Genomic DNA, 14,891 nt, shown 5'->3' with positions numbered 1-14,891 from the left:
CATAGGCTGGGAAAAAAGCAGAGCATTAAGAAATTCATTTCATTCAAAACAGTTTTGTAAAATTAGCCTCAAGTTCCAGTTTCCTGTTATATGAGATGACTTACATTTTCAAAATAGAAATTGTTGGACATATTTATGAGAACTTTCAAGAAGAAAAGAATGTTATATTAATTTTTAAAACTTGATAGCTATCTCAAGTTTCTGTGCAAAAGTCTATTGACAGAGCATAATAAATACTGGTTTCTGTTAATGAAAGCCAACATTAACAAGTTCAGTATTCAGAACAATCTATTTTTTTTTTTTTTTTTTTGGTACTGGGGAATCAAACCCAGGACCTCATATATACTAGGCAAGCACTCTACCACTGAGCCACAACCCCAGGCTGACAATCTTAATATAATAAAAGTATAGATACAAATTCAGTAGTTATCTTGAATCCAATAAAATAATTTGAATCATATTTTGTTTTAAGATACCTTAAACTTGAAAATGACATAAAAGTGAAAAGGTTTTTAACATTTATAAGAATTTACATTTTTGAATAGTACTTTTTTCCTAGATGGAATTTTTTTTTACTATTTTTTTCTCAACAGTAAATTAATTATATCATTATACTTTTGTTTGAGAGAAAGTAGTTGTAAAAATCCTTTCATTACTATTTAATGTTATTCAGGGATATGTATGTTTATATATAAAATAATGATACAGTAGAACTTTTCTCAAGAGATCATATACCTAACAGCCTAAGAAATGAAAATAAAGATAGGCGTTCAAGGCACAACTTCTAGTGCCAAAATCTATAAATGCATCAAATGTCAAATGTCCATGTTGAAAGGCTCATACAGTTTACTGCAGGATTACCTACCCACCCTTCTGCAAAGCTGACCCTGCTTTAGAAATTGTTTTCACTAGCTTAGTTTTCTGGTACCTAACCTAGAGCAGATTTAGTTCTACAAATTCAAGGAAGCTTGTGATAGTAATCTGACCACTATTTATAAACAAGAATTTCCAGATTTTCCTTTTTTCTTTAATCCCTCCCTTACTCAATATATGTCCTCCTCTAAACTTTGGAGGTAAATGGAATGACCTTAGCCAGGCCTAGAAACCCATACCTGTTATCCCAGCAATTCAGGAGTCTGAGGCAGGAGGATCACAAGTTCAAGTCCAGCCTAGACAACTTAGTGAGACCCTTTCTCAAAATAAAAAATGAAAAGGACTAGAGATGTAGCTTAGTAATAGAGCACCACTGGGTTCAATCCCCAGTACTGGGGGCGGGGGAGACTGACCTTCCTTGAGGGAACTATTAGTTCATCCAAGGTTTATGTAGCTATGCTGTTCTACCCTAACAATACAGGAAATAAGTAACAGAAAACCTGCATATGTAACTAAAGCAAGAACTGACAGCTGACCGTTAAATGTGACTAAATAAACAAATAAATAACCAGTTGATGTTTTAAAAAATAGATATGCTAGTTTATCTACTGTAGGGGAAATACCCATCTTGGTAAATCTTTCAGATATTGCATTCTTAATTAGGAGTATTAATGAAAGAACATTGTCATATTATGCATGGTCTGCTTTAAAGTTTAAAAAGGCATGTTGTGAGCTAGGGATGTAGCTCACTAGTAGAGTGCTTGCTTAGAATTTGCAAGGCCCCTTGGTTAGATTCCCTGCATATCTCTCTCTCTCTCTCTCTCTCTCTCTCTCTCTCTCTCTCTCTCTCTCTCTCTCTCTCTCTCCCCCTCTCCCTTTCTCTCCCCCCCCCCCACACACATTGGGAAAAAGACAAAGAAGATGAAGAAGGCATGTTCTGCATTATTCCATTCATGGTACTTAAAGTAACACTTTAAGACTTTAGAAGGATAAATGCCATTTGACTGAAGAACATTTATGTAGAATGCTTCATTCCTGTGCAACACTGGATACGCTGTTATTATATTACATTTTGACAATGGTCTGCGCCTTGGTTTTTCATTAATCAAATCAATCTGAACCCTTCAAAATGAGAATGAAACTTGCCACTTTTACCAGTGTGCTGTGATATTTTAGTAACTTTTCAAAGGTAATTTAGGAAACATGAAACTTATCATATGTATCATTATTGTAATATGAATTGTAATCCATTCTGATATCAGTCTTATGCTGCTGTATCTAGTGGGCAAATGTCATTTATATCTCTGTGTGCCAAGAAAATAAAATATTTTCTAAAGGACTGTGTTTTGATTTCACTACATCATTTTCCAATTAACTTGACATCTATTAAGTACTTACTTATTTGGGTGCTTACCTTTTTGATAGGATGTGTGGGGACAGAGAAAGAAGAATTTTAAGACATTTGATAATTTAATTAGTCATGTCAAAATTTGGAGCAAATTAAACTCTTGATGTATAAATAGATCTATTAGCAACTATGCACTTCTCTTGTGTGTCTTCAATACCATGAACTTTTTATTTTCCTTTCAACTTATTAAATGCAAATACATCATGTCAAATAGACATACATTCATAGTTTCTACTGAAGTATACAATAAAGATTTTGTCACTTTTACATTATTTTACTGAATAATACATATGTGTGTATATGTATAACCTAAATTGATATATTTAACTTTTGCCTTAAGTAGTACTGCTTCATTTTTTTATTGCAGATATATACCTTTATCTTCAGATAAAAGGTCTTAACCTAAAAATCTAAACCTGTAACTATCAAATGGTTTTAGGTTAACTTATCAAACTTGCTAACTTTACTTATTTAAATCCTCAATGTGTTGATATAATGAACTCAAGGAATTTGCTTAGTGGTTTGTTGTTTTTGTTTTTCTATTTGTATGGGCCTTGAATTATAAAATTATAAAGCAGTATTGAAATCTTGTCATTTTGGCTGCAACTTTTTTTTTGTTTTGTTTGTTTTTTTAGAGAGAGAGAGAATTTCAATATTTATTTTTTAGTTTTCGGCGGACACAACATCTTTGTATGTGGTGCTGAGGATGGAACTCGGGCCACACGCATGCTAGGCGAGCACACTACTGCTTAAGTCACATCCCCACCAGCTCCAACTTTTTTCCTAATATTTGTTTTCCTAATATATTTGATTTTGTTATTTTGGCTAGGAGAATTTTTTGTTTAACTCACAAAGGCTTTTAAGTTTTCTTTAATCAAATCTTTAGTTTTTACTTATCTCTTCTCTCCCTTCAAATTTTAATCAGACTCACAATTTAATAAACATTCCTTCTATTTTCCTTTGGACTTATGTCTTTTTTAACAGTTATATCTGATATGAGGTAAAAATCACTTAGGTTTTTTAAAAATTGTTGCACTCTAAATTCAAGTTGAATATGTTTATGGTAATGCCTTTTTTCAGTCATTGATTTTTTTAATAGTAGGACCTACATTTAGGGATTATTGTTGAAGTTATCTGCCTACACATTCACTTAACTACTGTAGTTTTTGTTTTAATATTTATTAGTTTTTTTCTTATCACCTTACTTTCTAACCAATTCCCTACTCTTTATTTTTCAGAATTTTCTTATATATTCCCAACTTGGCATTCTTATGTATTTTTCAAATCCAAAAACTATTAGTCTTTTTCACTAAGTACATTTAATAAGAACTAACATAATTACAACATTTAATTTTATGTAAGAACATAGAATGTTTGGGATTTTTTTGTTTGATCTAGTTTTTTGTTTGTTTGCTTTTGCTTGCTGCAATTCTTCCTGATTTTTATGTTTTGGTTGTTCAAAGCTATTTTAGTTCAACTGATAGCCTATTAATCAAAATAAGAAATTCAAATACAAGGCTGAAAAGGTACATGTGAAAGTATGTATGAGAATACATGTATATACACACACACATATAAATACATATATATATGTGTGTGTGTATATATATATATATATATATGTTTTGAACTTGGGAAAGTTTTAATGTGAGTCATGAATACACTTATTAAATTTGGTGATGAATGTATATATAGGAATATATAATAATATATATGCAAATATACCATTGATAATTGTTATGACAAAATACACATAATATTTATATTACAATATATGCTTTTATATAAAATGAAGTTTAGGTTTAGGATAAATTGTGTCTAGGAATATACAATGATGTATATACATAGACAAGGCACTAAGTAAAACTTTGCTGAGTAAATGTGCACATGAATGATATGTAAATATTTTCTCCTGATGGTTTTATACACACACACACACACAAACACACACACACACATGATCTTGATAGTTCGTGTTAGTAGTAAAAATAATGTTGCAGTTATTGCCATTAGAATAGGAACATTTATCATGAAGTATAATGAATAAAAAAAATTCAACAGTGAAAAAAAAATATACATTGATAATTGAACATAGAACTCAAGTATACTGAATATTCATATGATTATATACGCTGACATGTATAAATAGGTTTAGGTATAGTGGTAAGATTTAGTACTAAAGTTTGGGTTAAGGTAGAGGGTTGGGGAACAAATCTGTATATTGAGAAACATCAATATTCATAAGAATGTGTGCTTGAAAATATGTATCAAATCGTATATAAACATGTTTTGAAATAGGAAATTGTTTTATGTGATGCTTATGAATACACTGGAAAAATCCACTGTATGGGAGTCTTCTCATACTCTCTGAGATGTTGTATTCCGTCTAGGTAAGACCTTGTGTTGAAGCTGCCTCTCTGCTTTCTTGGTTTCATGCTACAGAGCAGCCAGAAACAGGACCACCTCTATTCTGCTATCTTGGATCTGCCCAAATAATTTTATTAGGGAGAACTGAGAAGACCCTTCTAAACAGATGGTGATAATAGAAGGATTATGCACCTGTTAAATCTCTAAGGACCTATACATTGAGAATGTGTAGCACATCTGACCCCTTTAGTGACAATAATAGATAGCCCTTTCTACCTTGCTTAGAAGAAGATAACACCCTCCAGATGTCAATAGACTCTATATGTGAAGGTATGGGTGCCCCATGGACAACAGGGAATTCACAGACTTTCAAAATCATGTAAAGTTCCCCTTACATAGAATGTGTTATGCATTACTTAATTCCCCATCTCATGGTATCCCCAAACCTGGAGGTTCTATTTATTGATCCCTGTGAATAGACACCAATAACAAGTCAGGGGAGATTAATAAAATAATGCTTTTAATTTAAAAGAGAGCTGGAAGCTGTGCTGCACACCTGTAATCCCAAATGAGTGGGGAGGAGCCTAAGTTCAAGGCCAGCCTCAGCATCTCAGTGAGGCCCTGACCAACTTAGTGAGACCCTGTCTCAAAATAGAAAACCAAAAGGTCTGAGGATGGCTCAGTGGTACATCATCTCCGGGTTCAATTCCTAGTACCAAAAATAAATAAATAAATAAATAAATAAATAAAAATTTAAAAATGAACTACCATTTTTGTTTGTCTTTGCAAGTGACCTCATTATCTGGATGCAAGATGACAGAATGTATTTAAAGGATTTAGGAGGAGGTTTCAGATTGAAAGACAACCCTACTTATAATTTAACCAGTGAATATTAATTCTTCAAAAACCTTCTCTGTATCAGATTTGACATGTAATACTTGGCTGTTTGAGGATGCCTTAAAGGCACATCTGTTGTGGAGGGTGTTGAGAATAACCTGAAGCAGATAGGGTGGCAAACTTTGCTTCCTTGAACTCTTGAGAGTTGCCTTCTACCTGGTGATTGACTTTCAGAATCCTTACCCCTTCTGTTGGTATCCTTCAGTTTTGCCTCATCAGGGGTTTCATGAGTTGCACATGGTGCATCATTCCTCTAGAGTTTTTGAAGGAATGTTTGTTTTGGATGTCTTTAGTACTATTAGTGCTATTGATTTGGGAACAGGTATGTTTAAGACTTATGGGTAAATTTTTAAAAATCAAATCTGAAAAACAATTGTGGATCCAGAATCTATTTTTATCATTTCCAGGTAATTTAAGGACGAATTGGCCTCATTTCCACCAGAACTTTTTGCATATGAGAAGTGTTTCTCCTTCTTTTTCTATCAGTGAATGGTGTCTCTCTTTCTTTATCACCTGTTGTCTATCTTCTTTACTCTATCTTCATCTTATTTTCTCTTTCCCTGTATCTTCCCCTGTCTCATTTGGTCTACTTTATCCTCTTTTCTTTCTTCTCCTTTCATAATTCCCTCTCCTTTCCATACCTCTGTCTCTATTTGCTTTTCTCTCCCAAACACCATTGCTTCCCATGCCACCCACCATTTCTCTTCATCAGGAACTTGTTCATGATATTGTCCACCATTTCTCTTCATCAGGAACTTGTTCATGATATTGTTAATGACATAGCCAGTTCCATTTTAATCGGGAACACCATCATCTTTATTAAAGGGAATGGTGGATAAATGCATAAGTAATTAATGCATTTTAAAATAGACTTCAGAGGGTGTTTGGGGTTAAGGAACTTCTCCACATTTCCTTCCAAAAACCTTATTTATGATTTAACAGTGGCTGCTCCACTCCAGCCTCTGATAATTTCTTTCTTCTTATTAGTTTGCTTCAATTCAAGCATCCTGAGTTTCCATATGGAGAGTGTTTGGTGCCTTTATTTTCCAATAGTTAAAAAGATGTTTGGTTTGGAGGTTTTCTGAATTTTTGTGGCTCAACCTTGGTATTATTGTGTTTGGGGTGTGAAGGGATAAGTTGTGAATCTGAAAAATTCAGCACAGAATTCACATAGTAACCAAAGAGCCTCATTTCTATCTTTTCAGCCCAGGGCTTCTCATTGGGGCTGCCAGAGCTTCTTGGGCCAACACATAACCTCCCCTCTGTGTCACCATCAGCCTTGAATAGGTGAAGAAAAAAGCCATTGGCAGACTGTCACTGAGACAAGGGATCCAATCTGGCAATGGCCAGAGCTCCCCCGCACCCCACCCACGATGCACTTCTGTAGCTTCTGCAGACTGCAGCCCCACTCTGCAGGGTCAGTGCTGGCAGCAAGCTCTGAGGACGAATTGGATGAAAGTGCTATTGAAGTCACGATGGCCTGTCATTTTCTTCCGAGCAGCAGGTTGAGTGCCCTCCCTGGGCCTCCTGGGCACAATGCTCCAAGGTCTCCTTTCCCCTCACTCATCCTCCTTGGTAATGGTCTGCTTCTTTTTGCTGGCCTCAGCACTGCTGGCAGCAGGGGCTCCAAGAAATATCTGTCAGGCTTATTCTCTAGGGCATCCACCTGCCTCTGGGGGACTGGATCAGTGCACTTCACAGCTGATAGCCTGTGATCCACAACCGCCCTCATCTGCCTCTGGCCCTGGTTCCACCCCCAGGAGCGCTGGCCAGTGGCTGGTCTCTGGGGGACTTGGCAGTGCATGGCGGGGAGGGGCTTATATGGCCAGGGTGGTCTTGGAGGTGGCTTGATAGGGCATCCAAGGGCCATGCATGGGGATGGAGGCAGGGAGCTCTGGACCTCTCTTGCCATGCATTTGGCGGGAGATTGAGTCCTGGAGACTGGAGGAAGCGAAGGGATGAGTGCGGGATGGCGGTGGTCGCTCTGGCGCTGCACTGGGCTGGGGACTGCAGAGATGGCTGCTGACCAATTGCCATCCAGGGTCAGGGCGGCCACAGGGTCATGCGGTGGTCCCAGAGGGGAGGCGGCTGCGGGCAGGGCGGGGTCTTCTGGGAGGATGGAACCTTGGGAGGGGCGCCCACGAGCGGTAGACATCAGGAGCGGGCACCATGGGAACCGGAACACTGTGGTCCTGTGATCAGTGAGCAGTTGGAGCAGGACGACGACGCTGAGGCAGCTGAGGACCAGAGCGATACTCGTGATACTCACGGGTTAACTTGACTTTTCCTTCTTGGTTTTCGGGTCTTCACAATCGTCTTTCCCACTGGGATCTTTTTGTAAGTGTTGTGACATTTCCTGAAATTTCATTCTGATGAGTACCTAGGTAAAGAAACTAACAAGTGCTGTTCCTTTTTTAACTTTTTCTTTACCCACTTCACCTCATCTAGGCCTTGGTTGATGACTACTTTGGGGAGGGGAGGGGGTCTTAAAGGTGCAGGGACACCCTCCTTGCCTTTATTTCTGAGTGCCCCCTCTGTTGCATCTCTACCCTACCTCTTCTCTGTCCTTTCCTTATTACTGTCCCTTCTGTTTCCATTTACCATTTTTCAACCATGACCTTAGCACACCAAGTTAGTGTGTAATTTGGAATTGATAAGCTGGGAGATCCCAACTGCTACAAGGAGAGTATGTCCCTGTGAGTATGTGGCCAGGATACGCCAAGACCCTGTCGGTGATAAAAATCTGGTGTTTCAAGGTCGCCCCCCTTCTGTGGAAACCAAGTGGACCAGGACTGTCCTTTTCTTTGAGTCAGACAGATGCTGGTTTGTTTCCCTTTTTCACTACTGTCCCTGCCTTAGAGACCAAGGATAGGGTTCCACACTGAGTCATTTGGATCTTTGACATCCACTGAGTTCTTTGGATCTTTTGGGGGCAGGGAGGAGTGTTAGGTGTTTTGCGAATATTCCAAGACCATTTCTAAACAGCAGGCAGCTTTTTGTTCTATATCAGTTTTGTTCTTTTCTTCTTTGGGTTCACTTCACCTCCTTATTGAGTTTGGGTGTAGGGATCTCCCTCTTCATGAAAAAGAATTCAAAATTAGATGTGAAGGTGAGTATTTAGGATGAGTAAATAAATCACAGCACATTATACATGTGTGTCTTTGAGATTTAGATCCTTTTCCCTTTAGTGAGTTCTTTAAGCAGTTTGCCAGAAATGCCAACTTAGAAATGCTACTTTATTGTTAGAACTGTGCAAGTGACGAACAATGACACTTAAGCCTCATTAGGTTGACAATACCTATAGCTCTGGTCTCATGATTTTGATAAAACCTTTCAGACTGAATTTGAAGAAAGCCCGATGGGCCCAGGTAGAAAAGTTTCAGCCCCCAAGTTAGCAGGATATTGAAGTTTAGCTGAGTTGAAGAATCACTATTCAGTGAACGTAGGGTAACACCAGCCCACTCCACCTCCCGAAAATAGAACAACTTCTCAATTATCATCCCCTTCACCTCCCACCTGCAAAAGTCCTTGACCTAGGAATGTGGGCCTTTACAACTGCTCTTGATCCCAGGGGGTTAGTACTACCATTGAACATAGATGATTCCCAGAAGGGATTCTGGAAGAATTCTGATGCTTGTCCATCATAATTTATTCACCATTCACTCTGAAAATTTAGCAGGGTCTCACTTTATGCTAGACACACTCCCTGTAAAACCTTTCCATTTAATGAGTGGCAGAATACAATAACAAATACTACAGCCAAAGGAATGATTATTTTCAATGGAGGGAATGAAGTGATATTTTTGTGTGAGCTTGAAAGTGAAAGGTAACTTTAATAAGCACAGAAGTGGGGAGGCTTTGTGCACAGAATTGCTGGTTATCTCTAATGTCTACCAGGATCTCACTGCTTTGACAGTGCAGCCATGTGCTCTGAGCCATTGAGGAATCTGAAAGAAAGCTCTGTAGGTGGCCAGAATGTGCAGGTGTCTCAAATCAAGCCAGAACCACTTGATTTGAGACAACAAGTCACAGACAATAGCTCTGAAGAGTAGTTGGTTTGCTGTTTCTTTTTAATTTCCCACTCACTTTCATCATGGTGATGAGCCACACACATAAAGATAATCCATGTGTGTAAAGAATCCAGGGGATTGATAAAGGTTGGGAGCACATTCTGGTGTTTTCTGTGGAAAGTGGTATGTGTTTTATTAATTTTCTTTATTATTACGTGATAAGGAAATGAGCCACCTTGCTCATAGAGCAGATATTCAGCAATAATGCCTCCCTTGATAAGAGTTTTATTTTTCTTGAAGAAAGTTTCAGGATGTACTGCTGAGAAAGTTTTCAAATGTCACAGTCTTCCTTTTTATTTTATTTGTTGTGGTGTTACATATTGAACCAGGGCTTCAGGCATGCTAGACAAGCACTCTACCACTGAACTACAGTCTAGTCCCATAGTCTTCCTTTGAAAGGAAGGGGTAGGAACTAATTAACATATTTATAGAAGAGTTAGGGAAGGGTAAGTTCAGTTTCTACTTCAGGGTGTGTGCAGACAGAACCTTCCATAATTTTACTTATAATATACTTCTCTAATATTCATTCAGTACCTCCATGATGTCACATCTGTGCTTAGCATGTTAGAATGAATGGCTGGCTTCCACAGGACATTTAGGGGACTCTAGGATTGGTTGAGCCTTGTTGGAGAGAAATGGGAAGGAGAGTGATGGAGCTTATGGGGATGATCTTGACATAGCCCAGAGTAGGTCTGAAGGTAGACTAAAAAAAGAAAAACAAGTTTTTATTATGGGAAATTTCAAACAGTCATGAAAGTAGGTCCAAGAGTATTTGAACTCTGTGCATACAACCTCAGTTTCAAAAATTATAAACACATGTACAGTCTTTTATCTCTACTACCATTATACTTAATAATCCTTAAAAGCAATTATACACAATACATCAACATGGCTGTGTTCCTAAAACATTCTTTATTTATAAAAATAGGCAGCTGCACTTTATAACCTTGAATTCAAGGATGGATAGTGTTAGGTTGTATGTTTAGGTGTGTGGTTCCTGTTCATTTTAGAGTTGACTGAAATAAGGTTTGAGGTTCATCCCTCACATTATGGATATCTGTTATTTCAGCACCATTTATTGAAAGACCACGGAAGTACTTTGGCATCTCTGTCAGAAATCGGTTGACTGGGATCCAAGGTGGCAGAGTAGAGGAGATCCTGTTTCTAGCTTCTCTGTGCCTGAATCAGAGAAAGCTATCAGGTGGCTTCTCCTTCTCCAGGTCTTGCCTTGAGGAAACACAACATCTCAGCGCATGTGACAGGACTCCATCCAGCGGATTTTCGAAGAATCCACCAGAGCTGTGAACACCAAACAGAACTCAGAAACTCTGTGTTCAGGTGAGACTCCAGGCTCCGGTCCCAAAGCCCACAGTTTGAGCACAGGTGTGACTCTCAAGTGGGGGAGCAGAGACACAAACAAAGCACCTTGGCGGAGTGGCAGAACTCCAGAGAATGCTCTGCTATCATGCAGGTCCCCAGACCACATTATAGGCACAGCACAAGGACATCCCAGCTCCTCCCACCTCACCAGACACCCCGACTGGGAAAAGGACGGACTCGACCTTTCTCACCATCTTTGGTGGGTGTGGTTACCAGCCAGATCTGTGACTGAACAGGTACCTGGGTTCCAAATCCCCTCCCCCAGCTGTAATAACTCGGTATAGAAACAATCAGCACAAAATCAGCTCTCAGTTGAACAGGAGAGCAGTGCCACCAGGAAGCTGTCCACCTGGTGCGTTTCTAAGGTGGAGGGCATGAGGTCCCCCAGCTGAGACCTGATAAGCAATAGAGGGAAGGGGGCTAAAACCTTAGGAGCAACTCAGAGAGACCAAGATTAGGGAAGCCCAGATAAGACAGGAAGAGCTTTAGTCTTTTCACACTGGTTACCTACACCACCCTGAGGGCAGAGAACCAAGCTTGGAATAGACAACTCCACCTATGGAAAGAAAAGAGAAGAAAAGGGAACTCTGAGAGTATTTTGTTGTTTGTTTGTTTTGTTTTTTGTTTTCTTCTCTTCCATTTTATCCTCTTTCTTTCTCCCCGACCCCTCCTTCTCTGGTCCCCACAACCCCACAACCAAGAACTTTGCAAGAAATAGAACTGAGTGACCAGAATAATATAATATAGGGGAATTGCATAAGCCACCTCTCTTTTTTTATTTCTCTCTCTCTTTTTTGCTTCCTTTTTTATTTTCTTTCTTCCTCTCTTTCTATTTCAACCTAATTTTTACTATTTTTACTTCTTGTAATTTTCTAAACACATATATGTGTTTGTTTTATGCATTCTACTGTCCTCCCACATACTTGTCTCCCCTAAATTACCTCCTGTCTATTCCCCTGCTACTAACCTTCTTGATTAGAGTTCTCCTCCAAATTTCTTAAGTTTTATTAATCCATTGCCCTCACATCTTTCACCCTTAACATAATGTCAGATACCTGACCTCCAGTTCTCTGTCCACCACCAGAAGAAAGTGTACATCTTCTATGAAATTACTGATTATATTTTAAATTATAATTGAATCTAACATTACTAGACATTGAGACTATAAATGTCTTAATAGCAGTAATTTACACATAAGTGATGTATTGTTGATATTGGGAACTGTCAACATTGTCGTTCCCCACAAAGAAGGGATCTTGGAATATACAAGAGCACTACAAATCTATAGGGTAAAAAGAATAACACTTCAGTCCCACAGAGCAGGAAAGAAATACCAGCAAAATGAAATGACAAGGAAAGGAAATACCACAAACAATTGAAGACAATGCATCATTAGAAGAATTTTCAGAAACAGCAGAAAATAAATGACAGAGAAAGATTTCAGGATTTACATTATTCAGATATTTTGGAATCTCAAAAAAGACATTAGACAACAAATACAGACAGTGAAAGATCACTTTGACAATGACCTACATAAACAAATCCAAGAAGCAGAAGATAACCTCTACAGGGAGATTGAGGATATATATATATATGTATATTAACAGAAATCCTTGAAATGAAAGAAATAATGAACCAAATTAAAAACACAAATGAGAGCATCGCCAGCAGAGTATACAAAGACCACAAAGACAAATTATATCATCTTGAAAAGAATGTAGACAAGCACAGCAAAAATGATAAGAAACCACAAGCAGAAAACCCAAGAAATATGGCATAGCATAAAAAGACCAAATTTAAGAGTCATTGAGATAGAGGAAGGCACAGAGTTTCAAACCAAAGGAATGAGCAATTTATTCAATGAAATAGTATCAGAAATACTTCCAGACATGAAGGATGAAATGGAAATCCAAATCCAAGAAGCCTACAAGACACCGAATGTGCAAAATCACAACAGACCCACACCAAGACACATTATTATGAAAATGCTCAATACACAGAAATAGGAGAGAATTTTAAAAGCCGCAAGCAAACAGAATCAGATTACTTATAGGGGTAACCCAATTAGGATAACGGCAGATTTTTTCAACACATTCCCTGAGAGCTAGAAGATCCTGGAACAACATACTTCAAATTGGAAAGATAATGGGTTCCAATCAAGAATCTTGTATCCAGCCAAACTAAGCTTCAGATTTTAAGATGAAATAAAACTTTCATGATAAAGAAAAGTTAAAAGAATTTACAGCTAGAAAACTGACACTAAAACACATCCTTGGCAAAATATTTCATGAAGAGGGAATGAAAAACATTGATAACTGGCAGAAGGAGGTAGTACACTCAAAGAAAAACGAATCAAAGTGGAAACCAAGTCACGTTAAGTAATAAAAATAAACAAATATGACTGGAAATACAAACCATATCTCAATAGTCACCCTAAATGTTAATGGCTGAAACTCACCAATCAAAAGACATAGGCTAGCAGATTAGATTTTTAAAAAAGATCCAAGAATATAATGCCTACAGGATACTCATTTGATAGAAACAGACATACACAGATTGAAGGTGAAAGGTTGGGAAAATCATACCACTCACATATAGTGAGGAAGCAAGCAGGGGTCTCCAAACTCATATCAAATAAAGTAGACTTCAACCAAAGCTAATCAAAAGGATAAATTTGGACGTTCCATACTGTTCAAGGGAACCATACATCAACAATACATAACAATCATAAATATATATGCCACAAACAATGGTGCAGCTATGTTCATCAAACTCTTCTCAAGTTCAAGAGTCAAATTGACCTCCCAGCACAATAATCTTGGGTGATTTTAACCCACCTCTCTCACCACTAGAGAGATCTTCCAAACAAAAGTTAAATAAACTTCAAGAAATAGTAAATGAATTCAACAAAGTAGCAGGATATAAAGTCAACACCCATAAATCAAAAGCATTGATGTATATCAGTCACAAATCCTCTTAGCAGGAAATGAGGAAAACTCCCCATTCATAATATCCTGAAAAAAATAAGATACCTGAGAATCAACAAAAGTGGTGAAATAACTATACAATGAAATCAACAGAACCCTACAGGGACACAGCCACATCAATGTTTATAGCAGCACAATTCACAATAGCTAAACTGTGGAGCCAACCTAGATGTCCTTCAGTGGATGAATGGATAAAAAAAAGTGGCATTTATACACAATGGAATACTACTCAGCCTGATAAAAGAACAAAATTATGGCATTTGTAGGTAAATGGATGGTGTTGGAGAAGATAATCCTAATGAAGTTAGCCAATTCCAAAAAAAAAACAATGTCAAATGTTTTCTCTGCTATAAGTGGGGTGACTTATAGTTGAGTTGGGAGGAACAACATGGGAGGATGAGATTAATTCTAGGGAGGGGTGGGAGGGAAAGAGAGAGTGAAGGGGATTAGCAAGGATGGTGGAATGTGATGGACATCATTATACAAAGTACATATATGAAGACTTGAAATGGGTGTCAACATACCTTATATACAAACAGAGATATGAAAACTTGTGGTATATATGTGTATTACGAATTATGATGCAAAAAATAGAACATATATAATGGCATAAACTGATGTGAACATACTTTATATCCAGAGATACAAAAAATTGTGCTCTGTATGTGTAATAAGAATTGAAATGCATTCCAGTGTTGTCATGTATTTAAAAAATTAAATGACTTTATAAAAAAAAGAAATAGCTTCACTAAATACAAGAGAGTCTACTTTGATTTCTATTTTATTCTGTTGATTTGCATGTCTCTTCCCAGGCCAAAAGCACACTGGCTTGAATCCTGTAGCTCTACAGTGAATTGTGAAGTCAAGTAGTCTAGATTCTCTAAAATTTCTTTGGCTCTCATATATCTT

The sequence above is a fragment of the Ictidomys tridecemlineatus genome, chromosome 11 (assembly GCF_052094955.1).
Source record: "Ictidomys tridecemlineatus isolate mIctTri1 chromosome 11, mIctTri1.hap1, whole genome shotgun sequence".
NCBI classification, from domain to species: Eukaryota; Metazoa; Chordata; class Mammalia; order Rodentia; family Sciuridae; genus Ictidomys; species Ictidomys tridecemlineatus.
This window is presented reverse-complemented; position numbering follows the sequence as displayed.